The sequence below is a fragment of the Gracilinanus agilis genome, chromosome 4, assembly GCF_016433145.1.
Source record: "Gracilinanus agilis isolate LMUSP501 chromosome 4, AgileGrace, whole genome shotgun sequence".
NCBI lineage: Eukaryota > Metazoa > Chordata > Mammalia > Didelphimorphia > Didelphidae > Gracilinanus > Gracilinanus agilis.
Genome location: NC_058133.1, coordinates 492,166,466 through 492,190,378, shown reverse-complemented (window position 1 = coordinate 492,190,378; position 23,913 = coordinate 492,166,466).

Below are 23,913 nucleotides of genomic sequence, written 5' to 3'. Positions count from 1 at the left end.
AGAAAGCTTCCCTTCTTGCTTTTGATGGCCCTAAGAACCTTTAAGATCCAATGACATCCACAAGCCATGAAGATCCATTTCTGGCAGAGATGTCACAGAGGGATGGCAAAGCCTAGTTTCAACAGACTTTTAAAAAATAGGTGGTTATTAATATAATTTGTTTTCAAATCAACTATATTGTATTTCCCCCCCACTCTTCCTCTCCCCTGCCAGAGACTCATCCATTGCAACAAATACTTTTTTTAAAAGAAAGAATAGGAGGTTTAGTGGATAGAAAGCCAGGCCTAGAGACAGAAGGTCATAGGTTCAAATATGTCCTCAGATACTTCCTAGCAGTGTGATCTTGGGCAAGTCACAACCCCAATTGTTTAGCCCTTACTATTTTTTTTTTTTTTTGCTTTGGAAGATACTTATATTGATTCTAAGACAGAAGGAGAGAGAGAGAGAGAGAGAGAAAGAAAGAAACAAACAAACAAACAAACAAACAAGGGATAGAGGAAGGAAGGAAGGAAAAATGATTCAGCAAAACCAGTCAGTCCATTGAAAAAGTATGATATTTTATTGCTTCTTCCATAAGTGTAGACCCTGACCTTGGCAAAGGCGCCAGGGGAAGTCAGATATTAAAGAGATATTTTTTATTAATGCTCATTAGAAAAAGAATTACTCACTTCCCATGGACTCTCCACTCCCTGCTAAAGAATCTAGCTTTGTAACCAAAAAAAAAATGGTTAAGCAAACCAATCAACAAAATGTTTTAAATAATGTTTTTATTTTTTCCTCAATTATATGTAAAAACAATTTTTACCTTTGTTTTTTTAAATATTGAGATATTCTCCCTCTCTCCTTCCCCACCCTAGACAGCAAGTAATCTGATATAGGTGTTATATGTGCAATAATGTAAAACATTTTTCTTTTTTTTTTATTCAAAGATATTTTATTTTCCCAATTCCATGTAATAACAATTTTCAACATACATTTTCCAAAATTATAAGATCCAAATTGTCTCCTTCACTCCTTTCATTCCCCCCTCTTGGAGATGGTAAACAATTTGATCTAGGTTATACAAGTATTATCACAAAAAAACATATTTCCATATTGTTGTCATTGTTGTAAGAGAACATTTATATAAAGCCAAACCCCCTATATAAGGTCATAAATAAGTTAATGTGAAAAATCATATGCTTTGATCTGCATCCTTTTCTGGAGATGGATAGCATTCTTTGTCATAAGTCCTTCAGAACTGTCCCAGATCATTCTATTGCTGAGAGTATCTGAGTCTATCACAGTTATTCATTCCGCAATATTGCTATTACTGCATACAGTTCTGCTGGTTCTGCTTGTTTCACTCTGCATCAGTTCATGAAGATCTTTCCAGCTTCTGAAATCATCTTGCTCATTGTTTTTCACAACACAATAATCTTCTGTCACCATCATCTACTATAATTTGTTCAGTCATTCCCCAATTGATGGACATCCCTTCAGTTGCCAATTCTTTGCCATCAAAAAGGATCAGCTATAAATATTTTTGGACAAGTAGTTCCTTTCCCTTTTTTTATGATCTCTTTGAGATCCTGACCCAGTAATGGTGTTACAGGATCAAAGGGTATGCAGTTTTATAGCCCTTTGGGGATAGGTAAAACATTTTCCATAGTAGTCATTTTGTGAAAGAAAACTCAAACAAAAACAAAATGAAGGGAAAAAGTGAAACAGTAAGTTCTGGTCTGAATTCAGACTCCATCAGTTCTTTCTCTGGAGGTGGATGGCATTTCTAATCATGATTCCTTGGGGAACAACAAACTTTTATTAAGCACCTAATTGCATCCAGTACTGTGCTAATAGTGGAGATCCAAGTATAATCTCTTCTGGCCTGAAGCTTATATTTTAATGAGAAAGACAACCAGAACCTAAATAAATCCAAATATATCTAAAGCAATTCAATACTAAGCGCTTTGGGAAGAAGGACAGAAAGACTCTAGTAGTTGAGGCAATCAGGTGAGAGCCACGAATAAAGCAATGCCAAGTTTAGTCTTGGAAAAAAAAAGAGAAAGGAAAGGTGTGGAAGTGATATGGGGGTTCCTTCTAGGCATGGGACATGGCCATTTCAAAAGAAGGGGCATGGGAGGGTTGGAATGTCATATGTGAAGAACAGAGAGAAGGTCGAACTGGTTGGGACAAAGAGTGTATAGAGGGGAGCCATGGCCAACACAGCTGGAAAGGAAAGTAGTTAGGGCTGGAGATGAAGGATGTTTAAAACTAAGCAAAAGAGTTTTACATTTTATACTGTAAGTAAGAAGGTATTGAATAGGTCAGCGTCCTGTTAAGATCTGAGCTGTGGCAGCTGTGGAAAGACGCTAGAGCCAGGGAGAGATAATTAAAAGATTACTGAAAGAATCTGGGTTGGGGGTGGCTAGGTAGTGTAGTTAATAGAGTTCCAGGCCTGGAGTTGAGAGGTCCTGGGTTCAAATGTGACCTCAAACACTTCACTTAACTCTGATTGCCTAGCCCTTGACACTCTTCTGTCTTAGAATTGATGGTAAGCATTTGAAAAAAGGAAGGAAGGAAGGAAGGAAGAAAGGAAGAAAGGAAAGAAGGGAGGAAACAAACAAACAACTGAAAGTTGACTGAATGACAAAAGAAAGAATCTAGGAAAGAGGTAATGAAGGTCTGAACTAAGATGGCACCTGTGTGAGCAGAGAGAAAGGGTTGGAGGTGGGAGATGTTATGATGCCAAGACTTGGTACCTGTCTAGCTAAATGGGAGGTGGAGTAAAGGATAAACCAAGGTGACTGGAAGATTGTGGTGCTTTGGAGAGAAATAGGGAAGTTTAGAAGAGAAAAAGGTTTGGAGGGAAAGATAATGAGTTCAGTTTAGGTCCATGCCTGGAACTCTCTCCTTCTTCATCCTGGCTTCCCTGGCACCCTTTAAATCTCAGCTAAAATGTATCTTGATTTTGAGTTGATGCTGGAGCATAAAGTCTGAACTGTCTAGGGGGCAACTGGTGATGTGGAACAAGTCCAGCACTCTATCTAGCTCCATTTCAGTATTTGTCATTTGTTTTTAGTTGTGTCTGACTCTTGGTGACCGCTTTTGGGGTTTTCTTGGCAAAGATACGAGCTCATGCTAGTATCAAAAAGACCAGCAGGATGGATCAATTCTGGGTAGAAGCAGCCAGTCCTACACCTTTCAAAGAATCCTAGATAGAGGTATCACTGCATTATATTATAACCCATTATAAGGCCATGAGATTTGTAGTGTGGGGGGAAGACTTTTCTGCCAACTATGCATAATGCAAGAGGGCAGATGTGTTCTGCCATGATTATGCCAATTGCAAGGTGGCATATTCTCTGAGAGAATATTAAGATGCCAAAGAAAGAGCTTAATTATCAACAGGCTTTATTAGAGTTAGTTAGCTAATTGGGAAAGCATATTCAGAAGAGGCCAGCCATCCTGGCATCCTGGATGGCAGTAGTAAAATGGTGGATTCCTACATCGACCCTAGGTCAGACCAGGTATTATATAGATTATTTCAGCTAGGTTTTTTTTTAACCCTTACCTTCTGTGTTGGAGTCAATACTGTGTATAGATTCCAAGACAGAAGAGTGGTAAGGGTAGGCCATGGGGGTCAAGTGACTTGCCCAGGGTCACCCAGCTGAGAAGTGTCTGAGGTCAAATTTGAACCTAGGACCTCCCATCTCTAGGCCTGACTCTCCATACACTGAGCTACCCAGAAGCCCCCTCAACTAATTTTTGAGTTGATTCTCTAGGATTTTTTAAGCAGACCATCAAATCATCCACAAAGAATGAGAGTTTAATTTTCTCATTTCCAGCTTTAACTCTTTCAATTTCTTTTTCTTCTCTTATTGCTACAGCTAGCATTTCTGGTACAATATTTAATAATAGTGGTGAGAGGGGGCAGCTGAGTATCTCAGTGGATGGAGAGCCAGTCCTAGAGATGGGAGGTGCTCGGTTGAAATCTGACCTCAGACACTTCCCAGCTGTGTGACCCTGGGCAAGTCACTTAACCCCCATTGCCTAGCCCTTACCACTCTTCTGTCTTGGAATGTAAGAGTTTAAAAAAATAAAATAAAATCACACTCTTTAAAAAAAAAAAAAGAGTGGTGAAAATGGGCATCCTTGCTTCTCCCCTGATCTTATTGGGAAAGCTTCTAATTTATCCCCATTGCAGATGATACTTGCTGATGGTTTTACATAGATACTACTTATTATTTTAAGGAATCACCTATTTATTCCTGTGCTTTCTAGCCAGGTATTATACAGGAACAGAACAAAGAAGTGACGTGGGTAAATAAATACACAGGGGTTTCTACAGGGGGAAGGGATGAAGGAGTGAAAGTTGACACAGTTACAAAACTAGAAATCTCACCAAACACCCAAATACAGGACTTGGGAATGGATGGTGAAGTTGGGAAGCAACTGTCACTTCAGACAACTCAGCCAGAGTTTTTCTATTAAATGACAATGAGCCCTCTGGGTTGTGAAATGAAACAGGAAGGAGTTATAAAACCACAGTTTAAAAACCAATTTAAGGGAAAAGATGTGGGGAAAGGTCACACTACTCTAAATAACTATAGACAGGCTACACATAACACCTATGAGATCAGTTCAGGGTTAAAGGTCTGGGTGATCCCTACACGAACACTATGGCAGGCAGCCAGGACACAAGGGAATAATAGGATCTCACATAGATGTTCTTGATCAAATATATCCGTTAGTCCAAGAGCACAGGAACCAGCCAAATAAATGCTCAGAGAAGTCAGGGAGATGAACCTTGCTTGTCCACCAAACAAGACAGCTATTCTCAACCTGCACTTGTAGATCTTGCTAGTTGAGACGTTGCTCTTGCAGATGATGCTCAAAGCACAGAGACAGCCAAATCCACAGGCTCTCTGGTCAGCTATGACTTCTCCAACTCCTTCAAAACCCAACTGCCCTTAGAGAGAGTCCTCTGTGTTCAGTCCCTTGCCGTGTTCCAGGTTGGAATTTTAGCTCCTGCCAGCCTGCCTGGCTAAATCTCTAAATCTGCTTTTGAAGCCTATTTCCCTATTACAGAAGGCATTGTGCCAGGGGTGCCCCGGGTCCCGTGTAAGTTCTCCCATGGACTAGTGGGAGCTTCTTTTGCCTTTTACATCTATTCAAGGCAGTGGAGTCCCATTCCCAGGCTCTGAATCCCACTGTTCACCCATAAATGATAGTCACGATGACAGTACTAAGCCTGAGTCATGCGAAGAGGATTTGTAGAGCATTAGTGTTACAAGAGCCCTCCTGGAGATAATTTAATCCGCCCCACTCATTTTGTAGCCATTGAAACTGAAACAGAGGTTTAACAACTGGTCCAAGATTTCATTCAGCCTAACAAATAAATGTTAGCTCTGTGTGTATGTAAGATTTGAAACCAGGTCCTCTCATCTCCAGTTGTTAAGTGCCTGGATATACAGACAAAAATCCAAAAAGCCTTTGTCCTCAGGGAGTTTTTACTCTACTCAGATAAGTAAATACAATGTTTATAAAAAGGAAGACCACTTACATTCTAGAGGGAGAATATGGTCAGCTGGCCCAGTTAAGAAAGGTTAGAAAAGACCCTGGGGTTCATGAGCCAAGCTTTGCAGAAAGCTGGAAATTCTCCGTGGCCAAGGCGAGAAACCAGTAGTTACCTCCCTCTTCCAGAAAATCCAGTGGTTCCATATATCCTCCAGGATCAAAAATAATGCCCTCAGTTTGGCTTTAAAGCCCTTCATAACCCAGCCTCTTCCTACCTTTCCAGTTTTTTCACTTTATGATCCAGTGACACTGGTTTTGTTAGGGTTCAAAATGGGTGGCCTCCAGAGGAACACACGAGACAATGCAATCAAAGCAGGAGAAAGCTTTATTGCCAGTACGCACTGGGGAAACTCAGCAAAGAGAGTCCCGAAGCATGCATTCAGAAGAGGGAATATATATGTTTCTAGGATATAGGTGCCTTTGTCTTAGGGTGAGCTAATAGTTAGATAGAGGGAGTAGGGGATGCTTTCAGGTACCACAGGACATGATTCTTAATCTTCAAGGTTGTTCCGTTTAGGAGTTGTGTCCCTGGGCTGTCAGCCAGGAGTTGTGTCCCTGGAACCTTGAGTCAGAGAGATAACTGACCCGCTTGGGCATGACGTTATCCAAAACCCCCTGCTTAATTGCCAAGTTTAGCTTTTTTGCCATAATATTCTTATAAGCTATAAGCTATAATATTTCTATAAGCTTTTTTGGCTATAACAGTTTCCCTGGGCTTTCTCATAGAAGTTCCTCCATCTCTCAAGTCCTTGCATTTTTACTGACTGTCTCTCATATGTGGAACTCTCTTTCTCCTCATCCTTGCTTCCCTGGTGACCTTTAAATCTCAGCTAAAATTCCTCTTTCTGCAAGAAGCCTTCCCTGGCTTTCCTTCATCTTAGTGCCTTTTATCTGAGACTACCCCCACTTAGCCTGTAAATAGAACAATATATTCTCTGTAAACCCTCATCTTCTGTCTTAGAATTGAAATTTTAAAGGAGAAGATGATCAGGCAAGGCAACTGGGGTTAAGTAACTTGTCCAGGGTTACACAGCTAGGAAATATCTGATGTAAGATTTGAAACCAGGTCCTCTCATCTCCAGACCAGGAGTTCTACCCACTGTGCTACCTATCTAGCTGGCCCACAACAATATACTCTTGTGTTTGTGCCTAGTTCTTTCTCTGTTGTCTCCTCCATTAGATTCTGAGCACCATGAGAGCTGGAACTAGTTTTGCCTTTTAGAGCATCCTTTTTAGGTCAGGACACTTGTGAAATGTTTGATGACTGACTGATAGCCCTTCAGATACTTGTAGAAGCTTTCCCTTCTCTTGGAGCTACCATAGCCTTCTCTCTATAGGCTAAATAGCTCTCAATTCTTTGTATAACCTGGATTCAAGGTCCTTCACAGTACTAGTTGGTCACTCTCCAACTTACCAGTGTCCATGCTGAACTGCAGAGCCCAGGCTGAACACAATGGACAAGATATGGGCTAGATAGGACCCGATGTTGTTGTCATGATTGTTCTATTGTGTCCAACTCTTCATGACCCCATTTGGGGTTTTCTTGGCAGAGATGCTGGAGTGGTTTGCCATTTCCTTTTCCAGCTCATTTTTCAGATGAGGAAACTGAGGCAGATAGGGTTGATATAGAGATAAACAGATAGATAGAGAGATAGACAGGCAGGCAGATGGGCAGATAGATGGGTAGGTAAATAGATAGATACATAGATAGATAGATACATGGATGGATGGATAGATGGAAATAGGTAGACAGATAGATAAACACTGTTTACCCCTGGCCCCACTGCCTAAAGGCCAGATATGTTACATTTCACATCTATCTCTGGTGCCCTTAAGGGTCTAGGCTCTCTGCAAATGACTCTAGTCCCCATTGATGGTGTTCTCTCTACTATAGGGGGTGAGTCCTCTGTATTCCAGTTCTATTTAGCCACTAAATGATTAGCTTTTAAAAGAAATGTTTATTTCAAAAGTATGATCACAAATAAACTAACTTACTTCCCTTTACATGGGGTCTAATTTCCCACTAACTCTGCAACACTTTAGAAATCTGGGGAGGGGAAAGAGATTAGATCCCTAGCTTAGGACAATTCCTATAGAGCACAGTCTTGTAGTCCCAAGTCCAAAACCCAACTCGGATCAAGTTCACAGCACTCTGGCTGCTCTGGACTTCCCTGCCCAGCTGATCTGGTCATCCTACTGCTACAATCCTGACTCCAAGATCACCATGGCTCCACATGCTGGGTCAGGAGAGAACATCCTGGCACCTGCAGCTAACCAAAACAGAACAGAAACAAGCAGCCCCAGGGCCATTTCTCAGGGCAAAAAAAAGAGGAGGGGAAGGTATGACCTTTCAAGGTTCAATTCAAGGTGCCATTTCTATGGGTGATGTTCTCTGGAAATAGCAAAAAAGAAAGAGATTGTCCTAGTCTGGCAGTTTTTTAAAAAACAGCCTATTCTGACAACACAACCAATCAAAGAAGGTAGGAAGTCACAAGTTGGGAGAGGATCCCCTCCTAGAAGCAGGAGATCTGGATATGCACCATGAAACCTTATTAAGCATATCTATGTGTATAACGCACATATGTATATTTACATATAGGTAATATAACATATTTTATATTGTAGATATATAATACACATTTTAATGTAACATATATACATACATTATATATATTTAGTAGAGTCTCACTATTCACAATAGATATATTCTATGAAATTGCCCCATGACACTGAATTACCAAATAAGCTCATTGCTCCAAGGGAAAATCCAGGGTTGAGTAGCCACAAGCCTCCAGTCACATTTACTTTAATATTTCCAAAGCAGCCTAAGTTGCAAATTGAGGAATGTACTGTATTAATGGTTTATTAACATTGAACTCATGGCCAACAGCACTGCTCATGCCTGAACAAAGTCTTTTCTCTGGAAGGCATGTCACTGCCTTCTGGAGTTGAGGAGCCCCAGACAGTACTTGAGCACAATGCTTGGGGGCCATTTTATTTTATTTTATTTTAAAATCTTTTAAATGTATTTATTTCCATATTATTAATATTTTCAATAGAGTGATCATTTAAAGTCAACATCCCCAATCATATACTCATCGACCCATGTGACCAATCATGAGTTTTTCTTCTGTATTTCTGCTCCCACAGTTCTTCCTCTGAATGTGGAGAGCATCTTTCTATTTTACCACAGTGTATCAGTCTCTGTGTACAATGTTCTCCTGGCTCTGCTCCTTTCACTCTGCATCAATTCCTGGAGGTCTTTCCAGTTCACATGGAATTCCTGCAGTTTATTATTCCTTTGAGCACAATAGTATTCCATCACCAACATATTTTCCTTTCCAGTTCAAATAAATCCCTTAACCTTAATCTGTGAGTTCCACAGTTTCCTGCTGGGCTCTTCTCTCATCCAATAAGAAGTACGTTACCTCAGCAGGGAGGGGCCACCAACCCAACATCTTAAAGGACCCTGCAGCTAGCAGTGGAGACTCATTGGGCAGCTTAGCTGAGGCTGTTCCCCTCTGACAACATCAACTCCAATCTCCAGTTAGTTTAATTACTGGCTCCTAGGCCCCTTGTGACCCCTCATTACCATTTCCTCTTATCCCCTTATTAGACTTGCCCAGGTCACCTAGCTAGTAAGTGTCTGAGGCAGGATTTGAACTCAGGAAAAGGAGTCTTTCTGACTCCAGGTCCTACACTCTATCCCCTATACCACTTAGCTGCCCTGCCTCTTACAAACTTCTGAGTGTCTCATTGCTATTCTTTCTTTGTGGTACTTACTCTCAAAACTAGGCAATTCTTCCTTTTTTGAGGGGACCATGGGCCCCTTTGATAGTTTGGGGTAGCCTATGAACCCCTTCTGAGGACAATGCTTTTAGGGAAGGGAAGAAGAGAAGGGGACAAGCATTAACTAACTTCCTATTTATGCCGGGGACTCTGCTAAGCACTTTACAAATATATTTCAAGTGATTCTGAAATGCATAAAATATAATACACAGGATTATAAAGGACACCATTTATGTTCAAATCGTTATAAAATATGTTTTATGTTTATAGACCCAGATTAAGAACTCTTGCTTTAAACTTTTTTCACTTTCTTAATTTTTTCCTTCAAGTTTCCTTCCACAAAAGGATTGCTTTGGCAAAATGTTTTAATGATTGCACATGGACAATCTATATGAGATTGCTTACCATATCAGTGGGCAGGGAGAGAGAATTCAAGACCCAAAATTCTCTTTAAAATGTTGGAAATTGTTTTTACATCTAATTGGAGGGAAATTAAATTGAATTTTAAAAAAGAACCCTTGTTTTGTGGTACCTATTTTCTTAGCTATAAATAGGTCATATTTTTCCCCTCCTCCATCCTTTTAAATCTAAAATGCTTTTGATTAGATTTACAAAATACCTGGAAGATTAAATTTTTCAAACTCTCATCTTTCAAAGGCAGAAGAGTGGTAAAAGCTAGGGAATGGAGATTAAGTGACCTGCCCAGGGTCACGCAGCCAGGAAACATCTAAGGCCAGATTTGAACCCTGGACCTCCTGTCCCTAGGTCTGGTTCTCAACTCACTGAACCTCCTATCCCTCCCTAGCAGAATACATTCTGACCAGACTTTGTTAGGTGTCTGAAACTGGACAAGAATCTGTCATCCCTCTATTTTTGGACTCCGTTCCAGAAACCAAAGTCCCATCCTTAGAAACCACTTTCTTAGATGTTAGCTGTTCGCTTCCCGCATCCATTTCTTTCTTTGGCATCCTTTGCCTTCACTGAGGAACAGGGCAGCAAACACAATCTGGGCCTCGTCCATTGTCAGTTCTTTGCCCAAAACTTTGTCATGTTTGGCAAACGGTTTTTAAAGATTATTTTTGTCAGTATCATTTGTGCCCCGATGAGTCACCACAAGTGGGTGGTGGCTGTGCATTCGGATAAGTCTTGGGAACTTCTCTGAGCTCTGTTGGATACTTGCCTTGGCAAGACATCAGGCCTTTCTGCTGTTGTTAGTGAAGTTGTCAGAATAAATGATATAGAGTAAAACAAGTGGAGGGGAGAAGTGAGTATCCAGTGAATGAATGAAAATGAATGAAAAGAGCGTAATGAGCACTTACTATATACCAAGCACTGCACTAAACACTATTTTGTTATTGAGTTTTGTCTGACTTTTCATGACCCTATTTAGGGTTTTCTTGGCAAAAAACAAACAAGAACAAAAACTAGAGTAGTTTGCCATTTCCTTCTCCAGTTCATTTGACAGATGAGGAAACTGAGGCCACCAGGTTAAATGACTTGCCCAGGGTCACACATCTAGTAAGAGTCTGAGGCCAAATCTGAACTTGAGTCTTCCTGATTCTAGGCCCGACACTCTATCCACTGAACCACCTAGCCACTCTGTCTAATGCTATGGATGTAAATAAAAAAAGAGAAAGAGACTTTTCCTTCAAAATGCTTTTAGTTTAACAGCAAAAAGTAGCAAACAGAGAAGAAGACTCAGCAGAGTTCATTTTGGCTTGGGAATTCCCAAGGATAATGAGTGGAGCCATAGGAAAGTTGGTTGTCCAGGTTTTTCCAGTGGCAATGACAGTATATTCATTTGACTCCAGTTCCAGAGCTGAAAAGTTAGGAGTCAGGAGAGATGGAAGGGGGCACAGAAAGATATCCAGGAATTCCATGTGAACTGGAACAACCTCCAGGAATTGATGTAGAGCAAAAGGAGCAGAACTAGAAGAATCTTATAAACTGTGGCACAATCAAATATAATGGACTTCTCTACAACAGCAATGCAATGATCCAGAACAGTTCTGAGGGATTTATAAGAAAGATGCTCTTCACATACAGAGAAAGAACTGTGGGAGCAGAAACACAGAAGAAAAACCTGATCATGTGGGTGGATGGGGATATGATTGGGGATGCAGACTCTAAACAATCACCCTAATGCAAATATCAATAATATGAAAATAGGTCTTGATCAATGACACATTTAAAACCCAGTGGAATTGCTCATTGGCTATGGGAGGAGGGTGGGAGGAGGGGAGGGAAAGAACATGAATCATGTAACCATGGGAAAATAGTCTAAATTAATTAATTAAATAAAGATTAAAAAAAAAAAGATGTACAGGGTGAAATGGGAAGCCTGGCTGGTATTGAAAGCTATCCAAGAGCTCCAGGAATCTGATAAGGGACAGTTTAGGTGAGAAAGAAAGATGCTAGAGATTGTCTATCTGTCAGTTCATGGCTGCACCATCTGACCTACAATGAGCTTGAGATTTTATTATATACATTATTCAACAAAACTTGTTTTCACACAAAAGCCAAAAAGTTTCATAGCTGCAAAGACACAAAATTACCTCATGAAGATAATGCCGGATGAGAAAAAGTCCCAAGGTTAAAAATGAGCCTCACTTTATCTAAAAGTACAATTTTGCCTAAGCTTGCCACTCTGTGACCTTGGGTAGTCTGGGAATAGGCAACTTAATTTTCTGCATTTCTGTCTTGGAGAGAAAGTGTTAGCCTCTTAACTGCTGGTTTTCTAAGAACTTAAAGTTTTCTAATAAGACTATAATGCTTTCCAATAAGAAAAGGTATGGATCATAAAAGGAATCAAAAGAGGAGTCAAGATTTTTATCTTAAATAACCCATCCAGTCTGGTTCTGACTTGCAGAGTAGAAAGGACAAAGCACAGCCTTGCTGGACTACATTGATCTTTTGATGGGATTCAGATAAAAATATCTATTAAAGACTGTTTCTCTCAATGGCTTCCAACAGACTGGGGCCAGCTAAATAGATTAGGCCAAATGGCACTCTTACCAAAGACAATTTAGTTCCTCCCAGAAGGGAGTCCCAGGGACTAAAAGGTTAAATTCCCTCCCAGGGATTCTAGAGATCCAGTGATACAGAACAGTGGATGGGAACGCTCAGTGGTTCAGAGGATGCTGGGGCAGGAAGACTGGATGGAAAGAATATGGCAAAGGTAGAATCCACTTTTTCCCCCACCAGACAAAGAAAAACAAAGCAAGAGACCACCAAAGCAGCCCAGTGTACTAGGAAGAACCCTAGACTGAGAATCAGGAAACTAGAGTCAAACCTTAACTTTACACATCTCCAGTCTCTGTCTTTACCTGTCCATGAGCCTCAGTTTCATCATTCAGTTCATGACTTAGAACATTCCCACTTTCGAAGAGGTCTCTGAGACTACTTCTGAACACTTCATTTTCCATAACCCCATGACAGGGCTCTAGAAAATTAACTGAGCTGGCTATTCTATAAGACAGGATGGACTCATCCTTGAAGCCTTTTTGACTTGGTAGGGCCTGCAAGAGTTTGCACTGTGGGCATAGTCTTCAGGAATACATCATCACCTTCACACCATGATAAGGCACCAAAGGTCTGTAGTGGAGAACCCAAGGGATCTATACTTGACCCTGTGGGGTTTAACATTTTTCTCAGTAGCCTAGATAAAATCATAGATGGTATGCTTATCAAATCCACCACTGGCATTGAGGTGACTGAGACAGCCCCCATACTGGATGATGGAGTCAAGACCCAGAAAAAGATCATGGTGGCCTGGAACATTGGGCTGAATAAGACAAAATTCAAGGGAATAAATGTAAAGTCTTACACTTGGATACATTTTTTAAAAAGCCAACATCACAAATAAATGTACAATGAAGGAGACATGGCTAGACAATAGTTGTCTTAGAAAAAATATGAAAGTCTTAGTAGATATCAGAAGTGTAATGTCTTAGCCAAAATAATTAATGTGTCTTGGGCTGCATTAAGAGGACAAGGGTTTCCTGGAATCACGAGATGATAAATCCACTGTACTGTGCTCTCACCAGACCTCATCCAAAGTATTATGCTCAGTTCTGGGTCCCAGAGTCCTAAAAGGGTATTGATAAGCTCCAGAGTGTACAGAGAAGAGCAATCGGGATGATGAAGGGCATTGGGTCTATGATGTACAAGGATCCAGTAGAAGAGATGGGCATGTTTACCCTGAAGAGAAGAACATGAGCAGAGTTGGGGATTGGTAGCATTTCCAATTATTTGAGGAACTCGTCATGAGGAAAAGGGATCAGACCTGTTCTGTTTGGCCCTAGAGGACAGACGTAGGAGTAGGGGGCAGAAACTGCAAATAGGAAGTAGAAAATTTGGGATTGATTTTAGTCAATCCTTAACAATTAGAGCTATCCATAAGAAGGCTGCCTTGTGAGGTGAAGCTGGGTGGGGAGCAGGGGAAAGCTTCTGCTGCCTCAGAGACCTTCAAGCAAAGACTGGAATTCATTTGTCAAATAGGTTATAATACCAATTCCTTTCATGTATAGGTTAGATTAGAAGGTTAATGGGTTCCAGTTCAACTCTCACATTCTGTGAGGAGGCCTTTAGTGAGAATTTCTTTCTTCCTTCTTTTTTCTTTCATTCTCTCATTTATATTTTCCCTTTCATGCTTTCCTTTCTCTTTCTTTCCTCTCCCATTCATCCTCCTCCTCTTCCTCATCCTTTCTCTGACTTATTTGATCTTGGAAAAATCCCTTCCCCACTCTGGGTCTCAGTTTCCACATATATAAAATAAAGGAGTTGAACTAGATGGCCTCTGAGGTCCTTTTCAAGATCTAATTTATGATCCTATGTTCTCTTTCCTATATTGTCTTTTCTACCACCTATTTCTCACTTTCTCTTTTCTCTTTCCTCTCCTCTCTCTTTTCTTTTCTTCCTTCTTTCACCTTCTTTCCTTCTTTCCTTTTCACCCTCCCTCTCATCCTTCTACCTTTCTATTTTTCCTTCCTTCTTCCTTCTCTCCCTTCCTTTCTCCCTCTTTCTTCCTTCCTTCCTTTCCTTCCCTCCTTCTTTCCTTTCTTCCTGCTATCAGTTCCTTCTGGGGCTTCCACATTTCTTTAAATAAGACTCCCTGAGGGACTAACAGCCCCTGGACAGGAATGGGCACAACCTCAGAGCTGATAGTGCTCTGTGGGAAGCACCTAATCTTCCAGTGGGGCAGAGGACAGCTAAAGGTTGGAGCTGGTACTGGAGCTAGGTTGTTCCTCCTGACAGCCCTTTGCCAAGGCAAATACCATGCTCTGAAGGTGTTTTCAATTAGACGAGCTAAGGAAGGCAGGTTGATGGTCCCACAGAGTGTCTGGGCTTTCTCACCAGGGGATAGCTGGTACCAGTGGCCCACCATTTCTGCTCCTCCCTAAGTTCAGCCTGAATCATGGCCTGCCTGGCAGCCTCTGCCCCTGCCCAAACATCCCCATCTCCCTGCAGCCCCGCCCTGCCCCAGGGGTTCTGGATGCTGCTACTTGCCTGACAGCACCCTGGCATTTTGGAGCTGTGCCCAAAGGCAACTTCACAACTCTTTCTTCTTTCCACTTTACCCTAGATTTGAATGGTGCCTCCTTCATTCAAGTTCCCTCCCAAATTCCTTTTCATTACCTTCCCCTGAACTCAGTTCAGTCCAACAGATATTTATTTATCTGGTAATTATGACTTAACAGACAGCTGGTGAAGCTCTGTGAGGGACAGGAGAGAAGGAGAAAAGCCCTGCTGTCCAGGACCTTCTAAGGGGTACAGTTGCAATGTTTAACTTCACAGAAAAGAGCAGGAAAGAATAGTACAAAGGAGAAATGAGGCTGAATTTGGAGCCAGAGGAGTTGAGTCCAAACCTTGCTCCTACCCCTGATTACCTGTGTGACCTCAGACAAGCCACCATATCTCTCAGCCTCCACTGCCTCCTCTGTGCAAGGAAGGAATTGGACCACATGACCTCTGAGGATCCTTCCAGCTCTGAAAGGGAGAAGAATCTCTACCTGGGTCTCAATTAATCAGCAAACAAGATTGAGACTATTAAATGCATAATTAAGCTTGTCTATAGCCAACAGACTTTCATTAGATGAGAACCCCTCTTCGTCAAGCAGGGGACAGAGTAATTAGCAAACCAAATAAGTTAAGCACAGCCATGGGAATGTTTCAATGTTGTTGGGTCAAGCAATGAATGAGTCCAGTGATGGAAGATCATTGGTTCAGAGGATCTGAGCCAAGTCCCTGCCTGAGAGAAAACAGAGGAGGTAGATTAGTGCACGCGTGCGTGTGTGTGTGTGTGTGTGTGTGTGTGTGTGTGTGAACTATCTATAGTCATATGGAACAAATCAGTATTAATTAGAGAAATACAAATTATAACAACTCTCAGGGACTACTTTGCACCTATCATATTGGCTAATATGACAGAAAAGAAAATGTCAAATGTCAGAAGGGATGTAGTAAAATTGAAACACCTATGCACTTTTGGTAGAGTTGCAAACTGATCAAACCATTTTAGAGAGCAATTTGGAACCATGCCAAAGGGCTATAAATGAGCATTTCCTGTGATGAACAATAACATGACTAGGTCTATATCCTAAAGAGATCAAATATAAAGGAAACAGACCTATACATACAAAAATATTTATAGCAGCTCTTTTGTGGTGGCAAAGAATTGGAAATTGAATGGATGTTCATCAATTAGGGAACAGCTGAACAAGCTGTCATATATGATTGTGAAGGAATACTATTGTGCTCTAAGAAATGGGGAGCAGGATGCTTTCAGAAAAACCTGGACCTATTTCCATATTATTTATGTACTAAGGTGGTTGTTTAGAGTCTATATCCCAAATCATGTCCGCATCAACCCATGTGTTCAAGCAGTTGTTTTTCTTCTGTGTTTCCACTCCTGTAGTTCTTCCTCTGAATGTGGGTAGCATTCTTTTCTATAAATCTCTCAGAGTTGTCTTGGATCATTGCATTACTGTTAGTACAGAAGTCCATTACCATAGTGTATCCGTCTTTGTGCACAATGTTCTCCTGGTTCTGCTCCTTTCACTCTGCATCAATTCCTGGAGGTTGTTCCAGTTCACATGGAATTCCTCCAGTTTATTATTCCTTTGTTCTTACGTTCCATGTTGCTATTCTGGAAGGCTGCAGGTCCAGACGGCATCCCCCCTGAGGCACTCAAGGCAGACCCAGAAATGTCAGCGGAGATGCTACAACCCCTCCTGCAGAAGATCTGGGAACAGGAACAAGTCCCGACAGACTGGAAACTAGGCTACCTAGTGAAGCTACCCAAGAAAGGTGACGTATCCCAATGCAGCAACTGGCGAGGAATCATGCTTCTATCCGCTCCCAGCAAAATCCTGACCAGAGTCATCTTAGAGAGACTGAAGGAGGCCTTGGACAAGAAGCTGAGAATAGAACAAGCAGGGTTTCGTCAGCACAGATCGTGCACCGACCACATCGTCACCCTAAGAATCATCATCGAACAGTCCATCGAGTGGCAGTCCTCCCTCTACATGACTTTCGTGGATTTCGAGAAGGCATTTGACAGCGTGGACAGGAGCATCATCTGGAGATTGATGCAGCACTACGGGATTCCCCCAAAGCTCATCAACATCATCCAGCGGTTATACGAAGACTTTACCTGCCAGGTCATCCACAATGGGAAACTGACGGCTCCCTTCACAGTGAAGACCAGAGTGAAGCAAGGCTGCATGCTTTCGCCCCTTATCTTCTGGATGGTCATAGATTGGACCATGAGAAGAACTACCAAGGACAACAATACGGGCATTCAATGGACTCACAACAAGCAGCTCGAGGACCTTGACTTCGCGGATGACATCTGTCTCCTTTCTCACAAGCAGCAGGATGCACAAGCCAAACTTGCACGTCTCTCTGAAGAGGCAGAGAAGACAGGTCTGAAGATCTACAAGAAGAAGACCAGGTGATCCCAGTCAACAGCACACAGGACCTGCCAATCCAACTACAGGGAGAAAACATCAAGGAGACGGACCACTTCACCTATTTGGGTAGCATCGTCAGCAAGGACAGCGGGGCAGATGAGGACATCAGAAACCGAATCAACAAAGCCAGACAGGCATTTAACACCTTACTTGTCTGTCTGGACCTCCAGAGCACCGTCCCTCGTCACTAAGCTCCGAATCTTCAATACCAACGTAAAGGCCGTCCTCCTATATGGATCAGAAAGCTGGAGAGTGACGAACATCAACACCAACAAACTCCAGGTCTTGGTTAATAGATGTCTACGCCACATCTTGAACATTAGATGGCCTGAAAAGATCTCCAATGCCAGTCTCTGGGAAAGAACATTCCAGTATCCCATCAGTCAGGACGTAAAGAAACGTAAGTGGAGATGGATAGGACATACGCTACGAAAACCGGAAGACAACGTAGCCAGACAAGCACTGAGCTGGAACCCACCAGGGAGGAGGAAAGTCGGAAGACCAAAACAGACCTGGCGAAGATCTGCCGAAAATGAAACAAAAACAGTCGGAATGACATGGGCCCAGCTGGGGGAAGTTGCCCAGAACAGAGTCCGCTGGCGTGAGATGGTTGCGGCCCTATGCTCCTAAGGAGTCAACAGGAATAATAATAATAATTATTATTCCTTTGAGCACAATACTATTTCATCACCAGCATATGTCATAATTTGTTCAGCCATTCCAGAATTGATGGGCATACCCTCGTTTTCCAGGTTTTTTTTTGCAACCACAAAGAGTGTGGGAAATTGATGGCACACGAAGAAACCAGTGGAAATGCTCATCGGCTACGGGCGGTTGGGGGTGGGGTGTTTGGGGAGTTAGAGAGTAAGAACATGAATCATGGAACCATGGAAAAAAAAATTTTTCTAAAAAATAATATTTAAAAGAAAGAAAGAAAGAAAAATCAGGAAAGACTTCTATGAACTGATGCAGAGTGAAAGAGCCAGAGCCAGGAGACTATTTTATATGTAGTAACAGCAATATTGTAGAATTTTTTTTATATCCCTAGTGCAGGTTAGCATATATAAGGTATATAAATAAGAATAGGATAAGATAAGCGTAAGATTAAGATTATTTGGGGGGGATATAAAAAGGTTAGGTATAGCTTTAGAATTTACATAGAATAGCAAACATATGAGAGAGATTTTTTTATCTCTCCATATGCTCGAAGGGGGGAAATTATAAGGATGATATTAGAAATTAGGTATTACTGTATTAATTTAGAGATAAGAAGTGAAGAAGCTGACTTAAGAAAGAATTGGAGTTTGAAGCAGAGCTGAGAGAGAGTATCAATTTCAAATGTTGAAAATTGTAATGGTTTTTCTGTGACAGTTACTTTTTCTGCGTGTGGCAATGGCTGTTGTTCTCTGGCAGTTGGAAGTCACATACAGGGACTCTCTCTCTCTCTCAGTGCTAGAAGAGGTAATATCTTTACCTCTCTCTCTCACAGTCTGAGGGGAAGACCTGAAGGAGTTTAGTGTTTTCTTTTTCCAACTTGGGAAACACTATTGACTATCTATTGCTGTTTTATAGATTGATTTAATTCTGAGAAGACCAAAGAAAACCCTGGTCTTTGATTTGGACTCTGAATCTGTTAAGGTTCAGAGTCCTAACTTGATTCTTGTTGAGACTCAACCAGCTAGCCTTTGTTATTTTTATAACTTGAAGATGAAGTTAAGAATTATAAGGATAGGGGACAACTGGGTAGCTCAGTGGATTGAGAACCAGGCCTAGAGATGGGAGGTCCTAGGTTCAAATCTGACCTCAGACACTTCCCAACTGTGTGACCCTGGGCAAGTCACTTGACCCCCATTGCCTACCCTTACCACTCTTCTGCCATGGAGCAGTATTGACTCCAAGACAGAAGGTAAGGGTTTAAAAAAAAAGAATTATAAGGATAATATTGTTAGTTTATTTAGAATAGTAAAAATTCGAGTTAGTCAGATCAGGAAGGATTCGTGTAGCCAGTGAAAACAGAAGAAACTGTTCCTTGTAGAACCAGGGAGCTTTATTTGAGTGGAGTTAAAATCTCTTACAGTTAGAAATCCTTTTTATCCTTATATTTTCAATAAATATTTTATTTTTTTATAACAAGAGTCTCCTTAGCATCATTGCACCTGGCCCTGAAGAGAAGTTCACTTTTGAGCTTCACTTCACTGATGTAAACTGAAGATACTTTGTAGGCACAGCAAGCAGAGTATCTGAAATCAGTTCATAACCCATAATGAATTCACTTACTATATTATTTTACAGTTGCCTTTTATTTTTACAGCTTGACAAACCAGCTAGGAGTTGAACCTAGAATCTTAGCAGTTTGCCATTTATTTTTACAAGGATGATCAGCTGTGAATGACTTAGCTTCTCTCAGCAATACTCTGACCAAGGCAATTCTGAAAGGCTTATGATGAAAAATGCTACTTGGCTCCAGGGAAAGAACTGATGGCATCTGAATGAAGACTGAGGCATACCTTTAAAAACCTTCATTTTTTTTCTTGTTTTTAGCCTGGGTTCTCTTTTGCAACATAGCTAATGTGGAAATACATTTTGCATAACTACACATGTATAATCTATAGCAGAGTGTCTCCTCATGTTGGGGGAAGGGGAGGGAGGGAATTTTGTAATTCAAAAATTATTTTTAATGTTAAAAATTGTTTTTACATGTAATTGAGGAAGAAAGAAAATAAAAACATTATTTTTTTCTTTTCTATTTTTTTAAACCTTTACTTTCTGTCTTAGAATCAGTACTATGAGATGGATACAGTGTAGCACAATCGAATGTAATGGGCTTCTGTACTAGCAGCAATGCAATGATCCAGGACAATTCTGAGGGACTTGTGAGAAAGAGCACTATCCACATTCAGAGAAAGAACCGTGGGAGCAGAAACAGAAGAAAAAAACAGTTTTATCACATGGGTCAATGGGGATATGATTGGGAATATAGACTCTAAACTATCACCCTAATGCAAATATGAATAATATGGAAATAGGTCTTGATGACACATGTAAAATCCAGTGGAATTGCATGCTGACTAGGGGAGAGGAGTGGGAGGAGGGGAGGTAAAAAACATGAATCATGTAACCATAGGAAAGTATTCTAAATTAATTAATTAAATGAAATTTTAAAAAAGAATTAATACTATGTATCAGTTCCAAGGCAGAAGAGCAGTAAGGTCTAAACAATGGGAGTTAAGTGATTTGCCAGGGTCACACAGCTAGGAAGTGTCTGAAGCCAGATTTGAACCCAGAACCTCCCATCTAAAAACATTCTCTTTTTTAAAAAAAGAAAAAGACAATAGACGGATCACTATTGATAGAATGAATGACTTTATCCAGAGCCAGAACTCCTTATTTCCTTTTTCTGATGGATTCCTGGATGGACAGATCAGATAAATGCCATAAACCAAGGGTTGCCCATCTTTCTGAGTATGCCAAGCCCTCATGATCATATGTAATGATGTCCTGGCCTTTTTTATCTTGGGCTAAGTTCTCAGACTGATTCAGTCCTCTATGTGGAGCAGAATTTGGTGGGGAGGGTCCAAGCTGGCCATCCTTCCCCATATTAAGGTGTAGGAACAAGAGAAGCAACGTTTGTGTGCCCATCCTTCATGAAGGCATTCTGTGAGCATATGAAAGTCATGAGATCACAAGAGCAGTCAGGTCTGTCTCCAACATCCATCCACCTATGGCAGGAAAGAAGAATAAGACATGGTAGAAGGAATTACCACAAAAAGAGAAAAAGCTTTAGGAAAGGCTTCTAAGCCAGATGTGAGCGTTCATATGAACAGTTGAACCTTGTTCTCTTCTCTTTCTTCCCTGGCTGCATCAGAGTGAGGAGACAGGAACTGCTGTAAGCCCAGGGTGTGCTGGTAAATATTTAACAATAGACTCCCCCCCAAAAGTACATATGACTTGCAGTTTAATTTATATTATTAACATTATCTCCATTACTTATTTATTCAAACCTAGGCTACCTACAAATAAGAACATAAACCTTAATTCATAACATTTGCTGATTTCTGAGGTGCAAATAGTCTCATTGAAAATTGGATAATCAGCTCTCATAAGCCAGTATAAGCTGGCTCCAGCACACTCCTGGGCTTGACTGTAATTAGTGCTAAGACATTCAAAGACTTGTCACACAAAGGCAGGATATGCTATTTTCCTTAGGTTAGAGGGCAAAACTCTAGCAAACACTTGGCTTCAAGTCATAGAGAGGGACAGAGAGAGAAAGCCAGTTCCAGAGGCTGCCTCCTCCTACATGAAGTGCTGAGCACATAGGTTTGATGTTGATTCTGTCCCTGCTGTGTTTGTTCTTCTTTCCTACCATAGGTGGATGAGCATTGGAAACAGACTTGCCTGCTCTTGTGATTGTGTGAGTTTCAAATGGCCAGCAGAGAAAGCTGCCAGAGGTCTAGTTATTGTGATGTGGGTCAGTATTGATGGGCAGCAGAGTCTGATGAGGAGAAAAACCCACTAATGTTACTGCCCAGGATGGTAGGGGATGGCTAAATGAAATCACAGATCTCATTATGTTTAGCTTACTTCATATCTAAATACTATATCCCCACATGAAACTTTCAAAGCTTTCCTGCTTGTCTATTTTCCTTCTGGATATCCAATTCTCTTCTTTTATTTATTTATAGAATTTAGCCACAAGTGTCCCAATCCTACCTCAACCTCCCTGAATCACAGATGATATTATTCTGGAGACCAATATGATTATACAAATTAAATCTTTCATGTATTCCCTTTTAGTTCACTCTCTGGAAGTAATATTCACAATTTATTCTAGAAGATGAGACTTCCTAACTCCAGATCTGGTTCTTTTTTCACAGTACTGCCTACAGTTAGACAATACCCATTGGGTTTAGTATTTGTTGATTTTTTTTTAATTGGCTCCACAGGGGCAACTAGATGACTCAGTGGATTGAGAGCTTGTCCTAGAGATGAGAAGTCCTGGATTCAAATGTGATCTCAAACACTTCCTAGCTAGGTGATCCTGGGCAAGTCACTTACCACTCATTGACTAGCCTACACAGTATTGATTCTAAGACAGAAGACAAGAGGTTTTGTTTTTTTTTTAATGACTATGTAGGAAAAAATTCCTTTTCCAAGGCCCTCTTCCAACAAGGTGTCTCTGATATGATGACAGAATCATGCAAGAAGATATTTGAAACAAGAAAGTTTTTTAAGTTATCATTTGAGTAGAGATGTCACTGGCTCAATTTCTAGGTACAAAATGACCAAAATGTAAAATAACTGATATGAACCAAAATAACTGCTTTGGGGGCATGTTGTAGAGAAAATGCTTGTTCAAGTCCAGGTGGGACCATATGACCTCCGAGGTCCCTTTCCCACATTGGATTTTTGTGATGAGCAGAAAACAAGGAACTAAAGGTGCTCCTCCAGGTCAGGGAAAACTCATTCTACATACTCTAACTAAAGGGAGTCCAATCTAACAGTTTAATACAGGGGAAGTCTTTCAGACGGTGAGGTCTTCCTGGGGGTCCTACTTGAAGAACAATGTTAATGGAAAGCATACTGATGGGGGCTCATAAAAGAGAGCAATAGCTTAAGGTGACCTGAAGAACTCTCTGGGAACCCAATCTGCCAGTGTGAATTGGGTTGGGCAAGTAACTCCAGAGGATGACTAATGCCACCAAAGATCCATCCCCTTTAAATTTACTTGTGAAGGCTGCCTAGCATTTGTACTCACGGTGACAATAATAAAACATATCCTCAATGAGATCCATGACTGTGCAAAAAAAGATGAGTCCAACAATCTCATAGCAAAAACCAAGTAAATGAATGAATGAGCATTCAGTGAAGTACTTACTCCCAAGCCAGGGAATGCGATGAGCACTAGCACACAGACACATAAAGCAATGACTGTCCCTGCCCCCATCTTAATGGCAGAGCCAACATGCAAAGAGGAGTGGTGGCCAGGAAGGGGCCATCTGGTCTAAAAGACTGCATGGATGGTGAGTGTGCCATAGGAAAGCAGAGTGGCACATCCCATTCAGGACCAATGGCAGAGGTGATTTAATCATGGTTTATATAGTTCAGGGCTCCAGAAAAGAAAGGGGTGGGGAGGATAGAAGGGAAAGTATGGCCACTCCAAGAAAGATGGCTGGCAAGGAGATTGGTCAGACAGCAGGGAATAAAGTGGATGAAAAATGAATATTATTCAGGTTATGATAATACAGGGCAGCTAGATGGCACGGGGGAGAGTGCTGGGCCTAGAGTCAAGAAGACTCATTTTCCTGAGTTCAAACCTTACTAGCTGTGTGCCCCTGGGCAAGTCACTTAACCCAGTTTCCTCATCTATAAATGAGCTGCATAAGGAAATGGCAAACTATTCCAGTATCTTTGCCACAAAGAGTTCTACATAACTGAAACAATGATTTACAAATAGCTGAAAAAAGAAAGGGAAAAGGAAAAAATATGTTCAACAAAATGCAGAATTTCAGAGAATAACAAGGATTCATGAAGTTTTCCTTTTTTAACTTCCCAAATAACTTTTCAGTATGAAATAAATTTTCTTTTTTTCCCT